At 41.4% G+C, this 15496-nt stretch overlaps 2 protein-coding genes across 4 annotated transcripts in view; one reads left to right on the top strand and one right to left on the bottom strand.

Moving 5' to 3' along the window:
- The window catches only part of KCTD18 (potassium channel tetramerization domain containing 18), a 31049-nt gene extending 23052 nt beyond the window's left edge, over positions 1-7997 (bottom strand). The window contains exon 1 of one of the 2 annotated variants that reach the window (XM_016949478.4): positions 7854-7997. The gene's annotated coding sequence lies outside the window, so the exon portion shown is untranslated. The remainder of the gene's footprint in view (positions 1-7853) is intronic. The other variant, XM_054680057.2, reaches the window with a different exon arrangement.
- A 6270-nt stretch (positions 7998-14267) lies between these two features.
- Positions 14268-15496, top strand: part of SGO2 (shugoshin 2) — a 57744-nt gene continuing 56515 nt past the window's right edge. The window contains exon 1 of one of the 2 annotated variants that reach the window (XM_009443953.5): positions 14268-14384. The gene's annotated coding sequence lies outside the window, so the exon portion shown is untranslated. Of the gene's footprint in view, positions 14873-15496 lie in introns of both variants that reach the window. The other variant, XM_016949483.4, reaches the window with a different exon arrangement.

Genomic DNA, 15496 nt, shown 5'->3' on the forward strand with positions numbered 1-15496 from the left:
TGTGAGAGATTTATTGAAGGGAACACCTGTGAGGTAATAACAGGGAAGCATCTGAGGGGAATTAGGAAAGACATTAGACAGTTTCAACCCTTGTGGAGAACAGGAAAGGAAAAGTAGGAAAAGTTGTAGATATGATACAGTTCTGAGAAAGTTTCAGCACAGCCAGTGGAAAGCCTTCAAGCCAAAGTCCCCCATATCAGAAGAGTTCTGTGTCTCCCAGGAATGGGCCTGCCTTAAATCCCTCTGCTCAGTTGCTGGCTGGGAGCAGTCAGTGGGCAGTGCAGCCTGGTGATAAATTTCAAAGGACAGCAGCTGAGGCATCAGTCAACAATGCTCCCTGCAATTGGAGGTCTGAGAAGTACATTTTCATGGCTGCGATATATGGGATTTAAGGGAAAGGGAAAAATGTAGGAATATCTCTAAATTGTTAATTTGAACAATGGGATAATAGTGAGTTTACCGAGTCAGTGAATTATGGGAGAGGAATAGGTTTGAGGGAAGAAATCAGAAGCTGTGTTTTGGACTACTAAGATTCAGATGCTTTTCAGACATTCAGGTAGAGAGATCAATTAGCAATTGAATAAATCTGGAGCTCAGGGGTAAAATTCTGTGTTGAAGGTGGATATTTGGAAAGCATAAGCATTTAAAGCTATGAGAGTGAATGAAACCATCTGCAGAAAGGGCAGATAAATGAGAAGAGACAACATGAAGCATTGACTTCAGCATTTAGAAGTCAGGCTTACAAGGAAGAGCCAAGAGGAAGGAGGGGAGTCAGGATTGTATGGAGTTACAGGAACCAAGAGAGCAAAGTGTCATTCATGTCAAATGCCACTGAGAAATCAAGGGTCCATCATATTTGGTATTGTGGGAGTTCTAGGTGACCTTGACAAGAGCAGTTTCAATGTTGTGGTGAGGACGCAAACCAGCCAAAAATGGGCTGGAGAGTGAATGGGAGATGGAAGGCTGGATGTAACCCTTTAGAGAAGACTTTGTTGTAAATAGAAGTAGAGAAGTGAAGCTGTAGTGAAGGTAGGATAAGAGTCAAGAAAAGGAATTTTAGGATGAGAGTCATTCCAGCAGGTTATGCTGATGGAAATGATTCAGTAGATAGGCAGAGATTGGTGAGGCAGGAAGGGGAGGGAGGGGACAACCGAAGAAATGAAATACTTGGCAAAGCAAAAGGGTGTTGGAGCCAAAGCACAAATTAAGCAATTTTCATTTGACAAGAGCAGGGGTAGGAGGTAAAACACAGACGACAGATTTAAGTTCAAGTAAGTTGTAGATTTCACAGAGGAGAGATGAGAAAAGTCTGACCAAATGGCTTCTGCATTCTCTATTTAGTCTAAAGCAAGGTCAAAGGCTGAGAGTAAAGGAGATGAGGAGTGGAAAAGGTGTGAAGAAGGAGCGTAAGGTATGAATTGTTTATCTTGGGAACTGAAAAGCAAACTTTCTATAGAAACTTGGTAGGATTGCTAAGAAGGGATGAGTGTCCACTTGAAGATTGTAATCATTATAACATGGATGACAAGCTAGTCATCCCAGTTATATGACTTTTATCCAGCAACATTCAGCAACTTCAGTACAGGTGCTGAGAAAGTAGATAACCCTGGGCTCAGCCAGAGTTGGGATTTAGCCAGGTAGTATGACACAAGGATTGGTTACCATGATGGATCATTGATTCTAAGATGGGTAAAGAGGGAAGTATATGAATGTGGTGATGCATAGTGAAAAGGTAGTGAGATTAATGGATTTGAGATCTCAATGGAGTTGAGGAATTTTTCAAATAGGAATACTAGAGTAAGTGAGCTAGAAGAATTGAAGGCAGTGGTCAGAGAGTATACTTGAATTCAAGATGCCAGAAGTCATGCAATGAATGTAGTGCCAAGGCTCTGGGCTGAGATGGGGTGGAAAGAAAGTTAGCAGAGAAGAAAATTGTAAATAAATGGCAAGCCGGGTTGTAAGATGGGTTATGTAATGCCAAGGCTCTGGGCTGAGATGGGGTGGAAACAAAGTTAGTGGAGGTGAAAATTGTAAAGAAATGGCAAGCTAGGTTGTAAGATGGATTATCACCGTAAATAAATACAAAGTCAACAAGAATGAGTTGGCATAGAGAGAAAGATGATGAAACGGAAGCCATCGTTACCAATAACTGATCATCAAAAGAGTTATAGAAAACTGCATTGAGGAAAGAAGGAGAGATCCTCTGTCCTGATGTATACATATAGTTAAAATTACCTAGGGCTTAGAAAGACAAAGAAGGAAAAGTGTTTGGAAGCACTATTGAGAGAAAACGAAACGCCAGCTCCACCTCCTGATTCTGGAATATGGGGGGAGTGGAAGAAAAAGTAGTCTCCACCCAAGAAGTCTACAGTGGAAGCAGGACCTCTAAGAACAGACAACTTTCAGTTAAAAAAAAAAATTAAGCAATAGTAACATTTTAGCCAGGTGTGGTGGCATGTGGCTATAATCCCAGCTACCCAGGAGGCTGAGGCAGGAGAATCGCTTGAACCCAGGAGGTGGAGGTTGTAGTGAGCCAAGATCACACCACTGCACTCCAGCCTGGGCAACAGAGCAAAAGAAAAAAAAAGAAGAAGAAGAAAGAAGCGATGGTAACATTTAAAAGTGAATTTTAAAGGGCTCTGTGGAGATGTTTGGAAGCAATGGGAACAGTGGAGAATTGGCTTATAATAGTGGACATATCAGAAGTATGAGGATGAGGGCCCCAGGTAACAGTGACGACTTGGGGAATTGGGACTGCTGGGGTGATTATAGAACACAGGGTCTAGACATAATGAGAAAAGTCCTAATGGTCTATTAATGCAAGGTTCAAGCAAAGGCCAAATATTTAACTCAATAGCATTGGTATAACCCCACTTTCTGACTGCTTTCAATTGTATGGTGGACTGAGGGCAGGGAGGGTCTTATGTGGAACTGAAGCATCAGGAAAATCCTCGGGTGACTACTCCCTCCTGCAGCTGTCCTGGAAGGAAAGAACAATCCTAGCTCTGGTGCACAGAAGGTTGAAGGGAAGGGGGTAAAAAAAGCAGTATATAACTCAAACCTGAGTCACACACCTGATTAGACTTGAGACTGCCCTCCTTTTCTGGCACTCTTTAAGGTGGGAAAGATAGGTACTTGTCATGGTAAAGGAGAAGCAAATAACTTTGCGACTGTCCTCCAGGAAAAGATTCCCAAACCATAAACGCATTCCTCCTTCAAACCCAGGAGAATGTATTGGAGAATGAAGGGTCTGGCTGCTTCTTTGTTCACAAAGGCTAGATAAGTTGGGATGTTTTTCTTTTTGCAATGCCTGGTGCAGAGTGTGCAGTTCCACCAAGATAACACTGACAGGACAATTTCTGAGCAGCCAGGCAATAGCAGCTATAGCTGCATAAATCTGAATTTCCCAATTCATTCTCTGAAAACCACACTACAGAACAATAAAAAAGATCAAACAAAACTGCAGGAAATGCATGCCACCTGCATAACTAAAAGAGAATGTTCAAATTTCAGTATACCTGTAAGTAGGAAGTAAACATCCAGTCTCAAGTAGCTGTGTCTCAAGATCTTGCCATAAACTTTCACAGAGATACAGTTCTGAGAAACAGAGATACAGAGCAGCCTGGAGAAAGTGAATAGAAGAGAGAAAAGGAGAGCCATTGACAGGCCTGTGATTGATCTAAGAAAACCAGAAAAAAGAGAAAGTCCATTGTATGTGCTAACATACTGGAAAAGATTCCTAGGAGATAAAACCACTTGCTATATATGTTTTCTTAAAGTGCGCATGATTCATGGGAACAGTCTATGAAATGCATTGCTTCTGGAGGTACAGAAGGTAAAAAAGATAGAGAGGCACCCTTTGAATCTAAATGAAGAGGAAAATAAGTAAAAAGAAATTTTAGTGCCAAGTAAATGAGTTTCAAAACTTTTGTTTTGTTTTGTTTTGTTTTGCTCTGTTGTCCAAGCTGGAGTGCAATGGCACAATCTCAGCTCACTGGAACCTCCGCCTCCTGTGTTCAAGGGATTCTCCTGTCTCAACCTCCCAAGTAGCTGGGATTACAGGCATGCACCACCATGCCTGGCTAATTTTTTGTATTTTTAGTAGAGATGGGGTTTCACCATGTTGGCTAGGCTGGTCTCGAACTCCTGACCTCAAGTAATCCATCCGCCTCGGCCTCCAAAGTGCTGGGATTGCAGGTGTGAGCCACTGCGCCGGGCCTCAAAGCTTTAAAAATATGCAATCTTTAGCTACATACACATGCATGTGCATGCATGTACACATGCAGAAGCCATCCATTGACAAACTGTATTTCACTGCAGAAGAGAATACCCTTGAACTTGAAATCTCATAAACCATATCAAATCTTTGAAATGAACAGATGATGTATTATTCAAGGTTTTCCAGATAAAAAGAACCAATAATTAGTATGTGCATATATATGTAGATATAGATACAGATATACAGATATAGATTAGAAATATGCATTTAATATAAAGCATTGGCTCACACAAATATGAAGGCTGAGAGGTCTTATGATCTGCTCTCTTCAAGATGGAGACCCAGGAAAGCCAGTGGTATAGCTCAAAGGCCTGAAAGCCAGAGAACTGACTACACAAATTCCAGGCTGAGTGTGAAGACCTGAGAACCATGAGCCCTGAGCCAGGGCAGGTGAAGGTTGCTATGCCTGCTCAATACACAGGCAGAGACCTAGCAAATCTTCGTTTCCTCTACCTTTGTGTTCTGTTCAGGCCCTCAGTGGAATGCATGGTACCAGCCCACACTGAGGAGGTCAGTCTGCTTTGTCAGTCTCCCAATTTAAATGCTAATCTCTTCCAGAAGCACTCTCACAGTCATATCCAGAAATAATACTTAACCAGATAGCTGGGCATTCCATGATCCAGTCAAGTTGACATATAAAATTAACTACCACAGGTGAAAACAGAGTAAATATATACAAAACCATTATAAGAAGAAAACAGAAAACAAGACCATGTCAGCTGATGAAAATTCTCCTCTCCCCCCGAAAAGAATCCAAAGCAGAAGAAAACTGACATAAACTCCAAAGTGAAGTAAATATCTTCAAAGAAGCTTTTGGGAATATGAAAAAAACACCTTGAATCAGAAATTTTAAAGTAAAAATAGACAAAAAATGGGAAGAAATAAAAGAGAGTGTGTTAGATCCAAGAAAGAAATATAAGAAAAAGACAAATTACTGCAGAAGTGAAGAACAAATTGCAAAGTTTCCAAAGGAAAAGAGAATTAAATAAAATCTTAATAAGGGACAGGGAAATAACCAAGATATGAAAAGAAGATACAAAACTAAAAGCTTTGAGAGAAAAGAAGTGGTTGAAATGGAAGACATTTCAGAGAGAAGTAGTTGAAATGGAAGACAGGCAAAGAAGAAACAACATACAAATTATTGCAGTCCTTAAGGGATATACACAAACAACAAAGGAACAGAACTAATATTTGGGACCATAATCCAAGCATGTTTCAGGATATAAAAGAGTATATAAATCTATATACCAAAAGGACTCATCAATTATGTGGGAAAATTAATCCAGAATTGTCAACTCTAAACCATATGCAAGTAAAATTATTAGATTTCAAAGATAAAGAAAAAATCCCCAAGATCTCCAAGGGAAAAAAGATCAAGAAATTACAAGGACGAGAGAATTAGACTGGAACAGGACTGCTCAAAAACAATATATGAACAAGGCAACAATGGAACAGCAGTTTAAAAAAAAGCTCAAGGAAAAAAGTGTGAATCAAGGACTTCCAGGCAACCCATTCTTCAAGTATTAAATATCAAGCCAAGAAAAGATGAGTTTTAAACATGAAAAAATTTAGGGAATTTTTAATACATGAACCCTTCTTGAAGAATCTTTGAAAAGATGATTTCTGCTCAACCAAGTAGCGAAACTTTCTCAAAAGGACAGATGGTGATCATTTACTATATTTAATTGTAGACCTAAGACTAAACAAAGGTGGGGACAAAGCTAACAAAATATTGTTATATGTTGATATGGTTTGGCTGTGTCCCCACCCAAATCTCATCTTGAATTGTAGCTCCCATAATCCCCATGTGTCATGGGAGGGACCTGTTGGGAGGTAATTGAATCATGGGGGTGGGTTTTTTCTGTGTTGTTCTTGTGATAGTGAATATGTCTCACGAGATCTGATGGTTTTATAAAGGGCAGCTCCCCTACACATGCTCTCTTGCCTTCCACCATGTAAGACATGCCTTTGCTCCACCTTCACCTTCTGCCATAATTGTGAGGCCTCCTTGGCCATGTGGAGCTGTGCGTCCATTAAACCTCATTTACTTTATAAATTACCCAGTCTCAGGTATGTCTTTATTGGCAGCATGAGAACGGACTAATGCATATGTTATATGTAGCACATTCTGACAAAGTAGAAATAACACAACTGAAAATGGGAAAAGGGAACAAGAAAAAGGAAAATAGAATAAGCCTATCAATTGTGATATAGGCAATGGATAGGGGTTAAGGGACAATATTAAAATTAAAAAATCAGATAATCGAAGGTTAAATAAAAAAGAGGGAGTGAAGTTTCTTAAAAAAGGTGTAGTACAAAGATAACCAGTAGAATAAAACTGTGAGCTTTCTTAAATACAAAAAAATTTTTTTAAATTAAAATAGCAAAAAAAAGTATCATGCAAAGAAAGAAACACAGCAAATAAAACACAGTTTTAGGATTATTATAGTATAAAATATGTATAACAAAATAAGTTGAACTGTCATATTAATGAGTATGAATGAGTTTAACTTATCTATTAAAAGCAAAAGATTTCCACTGGACATGCTCATTCCCATAATCCTAGCGCTTTGAGAGGCCGAGGCAGGCAGATCACCTGAGGTCAGGAGTTCGAGACCAGCCTGGTCAACATGGTGAACTCCGTCTCTACTAAAAATACAAAAAGTAGCCGGATGTGGTTGTGGGTGCCTATAATCCCATCTACTCAGGAGGTTGAGGCAGGAGAATCACTTGAACCCAGGAGGCAGAGGTTGCAGTAAGCCGAGATCATGCCACTGCACTCCAGCCTGGGTGACAGAGAGACTCTGTTTCAAAAAAAAAAGGCAAAAGAGATTTTCAATTTTGTTCACAAAGCAAGATGCTGAAAATAAGAGACATGACTGATTCAAAATGATTCAGAAAGTCTAAAAAGGGATGGGCAAAAGTACACTAGACAAATGGAAACAACAACAAAGTAGGGGTTGTGATACTAATGTCAAGATAAAGTTTAAACCAAAATGCATTAAGTGAGACAAAGGAGGGCATGTTTTCATGCCACAGTTCACAATGGATATACTACAGTTACGAATTCTGTTCACCAAATAACTCAGCAGCAACCTTTATAAGGAAAAACTACAGGACATGCAAAGAAACACTGATAGAAACACACTAACAAAAAGACTTCAAGACACTACCTTCAGTACAAAACAGACTCAGTAGCCAAAAAAGAGGAATTAATGTAGACCTAAGTCGTATAAGCAATAATATAGATCTTACAGATACACAGCCATGCATCACTTAAGGATGGGAATATGTTCTGAGAAATTCATCTTTATGCAATTTGATTGTTGTGTGAACATCATAGAGTGCACTTACACAAATCTAGATGGCATAGCCTGCTATACACCTAGGCAATATTGTATGGACTATTACCCCTAGGCTACAAACCTGTACAGCGTGATACTGTACTGAATACTAGAGGCAACGGTAACACAATGGTATTTGTATATCTAAACATATCTAAACATAGAAAAGGTATAGTAAAAATATGATATAAATGACTTTGAAAAATGGTACACCTGCATAGGGCGCTTACCATGAATGGGGCTTGGAGGACTGGAAGTTGCTCTGGGTGAGTCAGTGAGTGGTGAATGAATGTGAAGGCCCAGGACATTACTGTATATTAGGGTAGGCTTTATAAACACTATACACTTAGGCTACCTTAATTTATTTAAAAAATAAAGGAATTGTGCTATGATGTTACAATGACTACAATGTCACTAGGCAACAGGAATGTTTTAGCTCCATTATAATCTTATGGGACCACCATCGTACATTTGTTTGGTAGTTGACTGAAACATCATAATGTGGGGCATGACTATAATTATTTTATTTCTTTCTGTTAGAGAAACTGTTTACAGGAGATAAGGAAGTTTTGGTTTATGCCTAAATAATTTCACTTACCTTAGTTTTTACTGAAATAAAACCATAGAAGTTTTAAATGTAGAGTTGCCTTTCTTTTAAGGAAGCAAATGTTTTGAAGATAACTGTCCAACATTTATGTGAATGTGAAAACTTACAAAGTACTCTGGTTTTCAAACTTATCTATGCCTACAATATCTGGTCTTTCTTCTCTTCTTCCCACCACAAAGGAAAAGGAGACCCTTCAGCTCACAGCTTAGCCCTGATTCTAACCCCTGCCTCACCACTACTAACTGCTTTCCTATGTCAGCCTCTCTCCCTCTACAAGCTCCCTTATCCAGCTTTTAAAAAGAATATGTGAACCCCAAAAATTTGAGACAGGTCTCAGTTAATTTAGAAAGTTTATTTTGCCAAAGTTAAGGACTCGCGCCTGTGACACAGCCTCAGGAAGTCCTGATGACATGTGCCCAAGGTTGTCGGGGCACAGCTTGGTTTTATACATTTTAAGGAGGCATGAGACGTCAATCAATATATGTAAGAAGTACATTGGTTCCACCCAGAAAGGTGGGGACAACTTGAAGCAGGGACGGGGCTTCCAGGTCACAGGTAAATGAGAGACAAATGGTTGCATTCTTTTGAGTTTCTGATAGGCTTTTCCGAAGGAGGCAATCAGAATGTACATTTATCTCAGTGAGCAGAGGGATGACTTTGAATAGAGTGGGAGGAAAGTTTTGCCCTGAGCAGTTTCCACCTTGACTTTTCCCTTTAGCTTAGTAATTTTGAGGCCCCAAGATTTTCCTTTCACAAATACAAACCCTCCCTCCAACCTCATTCCCCTGTAGCTATTGTTACTTCTTTCTTGATCCTCAAAGAACTGTCTATTCTCATCTCTGCATCCTCTCTGCTGCAAAAGGAATGACTCCTTAACTGTCAAACCCCAGGACTGTTCTCACTTAGGTCTTCCTGCTGCTTAAGACCAGGTTGGCAGTCCCTTCCCAACCATCATTCCTCCCTCAGCCCTCCCACGTGTCTCCTTCTACCTCTCACTGCCTCTCTTGCTGCCTTTTCATCTTTCCTCCATTCATTGATGTTCACCGTGATTCTACCTTCTACTCTTCTTGTGCCTCTACACACTCTTCCTCCACAACTTAATCAACTCTTGTGATTTCTAATTACTATTTGCTGCTGACTCCCAAATCTGAGTATCCCTTTTCAGCTCCATATTTCTTATTTCTGTGAGCCTACTGGACATTTCCGACTAGATCTCCTAAATAGCAGAGTTATTTTCCACAGCTGCTATTCCTTTGCATTTTCAATGAAGAGTGGAAAAGGGAAGGCTGTATGATGAGGAAGGGTATGGGGGTCTCTGGGACCCCATCCAGCAGCTAGGGAATGTCCATATGGAAATAACTCTGGAGACGTGGGCTTCAGGACCATGCCAGCAGCGTGGTACATGTAAGTGTGAGTCCACTGGTAAAGCCAGTGAGTACAGCAGCTATCTTTTCAGGCCCCTTCCTCAAGCCTCCACTCTGTATGGTTTGGATTTTATGACTGGAGATATTGAGTAAAGGAGTACTTTAAGCTTTTCGGACTTCCTGCAGAGGCACAGGGTGGAGGTTGAGAAGTAGACTACACCCCAGTCTCTCAGTGTCATCCAACATCTGGACTGGAGTAGTGTAGAGAAAAAAGTCGCCATGAGAACCACGGCTAGAGGTTATCTAGCTGGACAAGTGGTAGACCAAGTTCCCTGATTATTTTATCCCTTTCCAGACAAGCCTCGCTTCTACACGCACATACACCTTGGTCAGACATAAGGAAGCTTGGTGCTCCTGTTACATATTCCCTGCCCTTGCCTAAACCACAGAAATGTTCTTGAATCACCTCAAGGCTCAAAGACCCCTTCCATCTATCCCCAACCTCGATCCTGGATTTTCTAGAGTTAATCGGATCTTTATCACTCCCTTTTCTTAAACTTCTTGAGAGTTTAAGCACTGCTCCCTCCCCCACCCCCAATGCTTTCCTTCATTGTCCACACAAAGTAAAGCTTCTTAGCGCGCACCCAAGATCCTTCTGTTACTTGACTTTGTCTAACCTCTCAGCCTTTGCTCCCCCCATCTGACCACATGTGTCCTAGGCCCCAGCAGCTCTGAACTGCTTCCTGGGACAGGCTATGTGCTGTCAGCCTAATGAATCCCACCCAACTTGGCCTTCGAGGTTCCACTGCTATGTGACTGCCCCTGAAGATTTGTCTTCCCTCTTCTTTTAAGAGCTGCTCTTTGTTTCCTAAATATTCTTTTTCTTTCTTTCTTTCTTTCTTTCTTTTCTTTCTTTCTTTCCTTCCTTCCTTCTTTCTTTCTTTCCTTCTTTCTTGAGACAAGGGTCTTGCTAAGTTACCCAGGCTGGTCTTCAACTCCTAGGCTCAAGTGATCCTCCTGCCCTGGCCTCCCAAAATGCTGGGATTACAGGTGTGAGTCACCACAGCTGTCCTGTTTCCTAAATGCTTTGATAGCATCTTTTGCAAACCTCACTTAACATCTACATATCACAATATACAGGAATGGACTGTTTGCTTGTCTACTGTCTCCCAAAAGGAAAGAACATTTGCCTCATCCATCTTTACCCTCAGCAAAATGCCAGGTGCAAAGGGGCTCCTGATAAACATATATTGAAGAAAAAGAGGAGGCTGACAAGCAGGAAACATGAGGAAATTAGCATGGTGGATGCCATGCCTCAAAACCAAAGTGACAAATGACAAAGTAATTCTCTCACTATCTTGAGAGGCTCAGGCCAGGCTGCCTGGGTTCAAATACCAGCTCCACCACTTAACTAAACCTTGTAGAAGTCACTTAAATTTTTGGTGCTTTCTTGGTTCCACCCAGAAAGGTGGGGACAATTTCCTCAACTTTAAAAAGGAAATAATGGTACCTACCACATAGGATCATTTTGAGAACTAAAAAGGCATTTAAAGGGCTTGACACAGTGTCTAGGACAAGATAAGCCCTTAATAAATATTATCTGCTGCTGTTATAATGATTAGCTATCCATCACCCAGCACAGCTTATTTAACTGGTTTCTATTAAATAAAATAAAAGTAATTATTGTAGTAAAGTTGCATAAAATACTGAAATGAACCTTTGTCATTCTTTTGGCCGCCTAGCTCAAAATGCACTTCCTGAGTTTGGGTAATTCCTCACCTTATGAGTCTGTCTAGGTTACCTCTCACTAAGAAGCCACCATCATCATAATCATCATCATCATCAACACAACAACAAAAGCCAGACACAGGCTGTTCAGGACTCCCTTGCGGCAGGACTTGTAGCATATGATTCAGGTTTGATGAGTCAGACACACCCAAACCAGGTCTAGCAACAGGAGCTAGTAATGTCAAGCAGCAGTGATGGGAAAACTGCAGCACAACTATGCCCACTTTCCCATATGCAGTGGTGGTCCCAGTGGTCCCAGCAGCAGTGGTCCCAGTGGCGGCATCTAGTGCCACTGTTGGCTGTACAAGATCAGCTGCATCCTCAAAGGGCTATTTTTGGTAGCATGACCATGGCTAGGTGCTCGTCTGCTGCCAAGCTCCCCTTATTTTCCAAGCCTGTATCTCTGTCCTACCCAGAAATGCTTTAACCCACCCAATATTCTTTTCTGCTTCTATCAGCCTGGGTTAATTTTCCTTGGTGCAATTCATCCTGCCAGACTGGTACAGATGATCAGGTCAGATGGTTTCATAAGATGTAAGTACACTCCTTCTACTTTGTTTTATTGCTTTATTGATTTGCAGTGTTCTTTACTTGGCTCCTGCTCAGGGACTGTTCTTGGATGATTTTTGTTTTAGTAATGCTAATATGTTAAAGAGGGTTTTTCTGGTTTTTGTTTTATGGCAATTACACTTTCTCTCTTTCCTTTCCTTCCCATCCCTTTTTTGGTGTGAGTGATTGTGTCTTAGGACAATCAAATTTTAATTGACTGGAATCTATGCTTAGGTAGAGAAAATCAGGCAACTAACAAGTATAAGAATAAAGGAAAACAGATGGAGAGGAACAAAATCAGTGCCCAGTGCAGGAGAGTATCACAACAGGTCTGTGAGCTCATTTAATGTAACTAGTTTATTTTACAGATAAAATACTTGAAACAAGGAACACACAGCTAATGGCTCAGCCACAACTATAATAACTGCATCTCCAGACTTCTCATCCAGGGCTCCTGCCTCTATCCATTATACCAAGAGGCAAAAGGCAAATAACTAAAAAGCAAGCTGAGATCACATTAAATTTAACCCGATTAATTATACTTTTAGGTTTATGGTTGTATATGATACTAATTTACATTTTCAAGAGGTTTTACAATTTACAAAGCAGTTAAATCCTTTCAACTGCTCTGAGATAAGGTAGCACTTTTTTTTTTTTTTTTTTTTTTTTTTTTTTTTTTTTTTTTTGAGACGGAGTCTCGCTCTGTCGCCCAGGCTGGAGTGCAGTGGCGCGATCTCGGCTCACTGCAAGCTCCGCCTCCCGGGTTCACGCCATTCTCCTGCCTCAGCCTCCGGAGTAGCTGGGACTACAGGCTCCCGCCACCACACCCGGCTAATTTTTTGTATTTTTAGCAGAGACGGGGTTTCACTGTGTTAGCCAGGATGGTCTCGCTCTCCTGACCTCGTGATCCGCCCGCCTCGGCCTCCCAAAGTGCTGGCATTACAGGCGTGAGCCACCGCGCCCGGCTAGCACTTTTTTTTTTAAAGAGGTCTTGGTATTCATGTCTTGATAAATGTTTTAGCATCTCTCCTACCTCTGATTTTCCTGTCTCCCTTTTCTATTTGTTTTGGTTTTGAAGCTGTAACTACAAAATGTGTCCATTGGGAAGAGAGCAATATTAATGTATTTGAACAAAAGGGCCCATTGATTGAACCCATCATAAAAATATATGGGATGCTGTTTAACTCCATTTTACAAATAAGGAAACAGAAGCCCAGAGAGATTAAGTGGTTTGACCAAGATTAAATAACCATTAAATGGCACAGTCACTACAAGGTTCATTTAAAAAAACATATAACATACATTGAGCATTTAATGTGTCAGGCTGGGTAAACAAGATATAGTGCTAGTTAACTCCTAGGTAAGCATAAATTTCTATAACCAGTATATTACTTTCTAAACCACTGTCTTCTGGAATTTTAGCAGCTGGACAATCAGTAAATACTTTTCTGCTTACACAAGATTCATGTAACCAGATCTGTTTGGAGACTGATCGTGATATATATTAGACTAAAAGATCTTAACTCAAAAGCATGTTTTGCATCATTTGTCTAGATTCTTTAAAGTAAAAATGGAAAGCTGTAATTCTCAAATGTCTTCGAATGAACAAAAAATTGACAAGAATATGAAGCTGACTGCATTACTGTATCATCAATTATTGGAACCTTGATTTAACAAGCTATTTTCATTTTCAGTCCAATGGCATACAAAGAGGAAATTTTATTCTTTGTAGTTTCTCCAAATTCTTTGTAAAAATTATGAAAGTAATTTGCGAAAAATAAGCGAATTGACATGGAATATAAGGTGAATAATACATTTTTAAAATGTAGTTGTGTATAATGGAAAACGTCATTCTTGTATATTCAGCTAAAACAGACCATTAGTGCAAGACCTAAATATTAATGAGATCCGGGGTTTGCAACGAAATGTCATTGCTGTTTTTCCCCCAGAAAGTTAAAAGAAAAATGGGGAGAGCTTTTAAGTGAAAACTAAAGGTGCTGGCGTCACAATTGGAAATGCAAGGATGCAGAAGAAATGGTAAGATGTGGGTGGGTAGTATCCCAGTAAACAACATAAACCTTCTAACAGACTTGAGGTGGCTGTCAAGCCTTTCAGACATGTGATTGATAATGAATGTCAGAGGAGAGTTTCCTTTTCCATCAACGCTTCAGGAGACAGCGGACCGCCACCAACACGGGGCGGAAGAGCACCCCTGTCACGCAGACTGTGTCGCCCCCGGCTCGCCTGGGCACGCCCCTTCCTGCCTTAGCAGCGGCGTCCCGCCCTTTCCGCCTTTCACTTCCTAGTAACCGCCCTCCTTTGCTCCATCTTCGCAGGACCCGATTGGCTGATGGGGCAACCGCCAACGGCTGTAGCGTTTAAACCCAAGCCGCAGCCGCTGCTGCTCGCCGAGCGCCCGGAGCTGGGTGGGGGTGCCCCACGCTGAAAGAGAGGTAAGTTAGTGGCCTGCGGCAGTTGACGTGACCGCCCTCTCCCTGTCGGGATCGGTGTCGTTCTTGAGTCGGTTCTCTAGGCGTTGTCCGCCTCGGTCTCCGGCTCGTCTTCCGCCCTCTGTCCTCCGGGATCCGGGACGGCGGCCCCTCTCCGGCTCCGAGGGGTTCGTTGACGGAGTCCTGTTTTGGCTTTGAGTCGCTGCCTCTTGTTTCTGAGATTTGAGCGTCCGGCAGGGCGAGCGGGGAGAGCCACCAGTTAGGTCAGCTACTTAAGGGAAGATATTTCTGTCTCTGGGACTGCTCTACTCCCTTGAACAGTTTCTAGGGCATTGTGAGCGCTCAGTACGTGTCTGCGGAATGAATGTTAGGGACTGCGTGCCAAAGTTCTCGAAGGAGCCCTCTCGTTTGGAGAGGCTGGCTGAAGGCGAAGGGGTGATGGAAGACTAGGGAGAACTTGGAACTTAGAACTTGAGCTGCTTGATGTACAGGTAGGATTTCAGTAGAGAATAGGGACAATGATTTTTTAGATGAGGTATCCAATTCAGGAGAATTGGATGTGGAACTGAGTATTTCGTATTTAGAGATAGTCGAGATGCTGGCCGGACAAGTGTCACAGAGTGCTGGTATTGAGTGCTGATAGTTTACCAGGTCCCGTACTAGACACTGTACATACATTGGCTCATTTAGTCCCTACAAGGAGATGCCCTTATTTTTTATGGTTTTATAAATCTGGAAATTGAGACGAAGAGGTGTTGAGATCACATAGCTATGAAACGTTGGAACTGGAGCTCCAACACAGTTGTAATCACTATCATAATGTCTCAGTGTCTATATGGTAAATCACCCTGGAACAGTACCCCAAATGCCTGGTTCTGGCTCCTGAAGTTTCCCTTGGCGAGGTCATTGATGTAGGGGGTTGCAGGGCAGTGTCAAGGAACACTCCCAGATTTCTGGCATGAGGATTTGAATAGGCGATTGACAGTGTCGTTTATTAAATTAAGGAATTGTGTCAGAACCAGCTTATTGGGGAGGGCAGTCCAGCTGTGGTTTCCTAATTAGTAAAGTGAGATTTGATATTCCAGACTGGATTTTTTGGGAGATGAACTAGATTT

This window comes from Pan troglodytes, chromosome 13 (genome assembly GCF_028858775.2).
Source record: "Pan troglodytes isolate AG18354 chromosome 13, NHGRI_mPanTro3-v2.0_pri, whole genome shotgun sequence".
In the NCBI taxonomy this organism is placed as follows: domain Eukaryota; kingdom Metazoa; phylum Chordata; class Mammalia; order Primates; family Hominidae; genus Pan; species Pan troglodytes.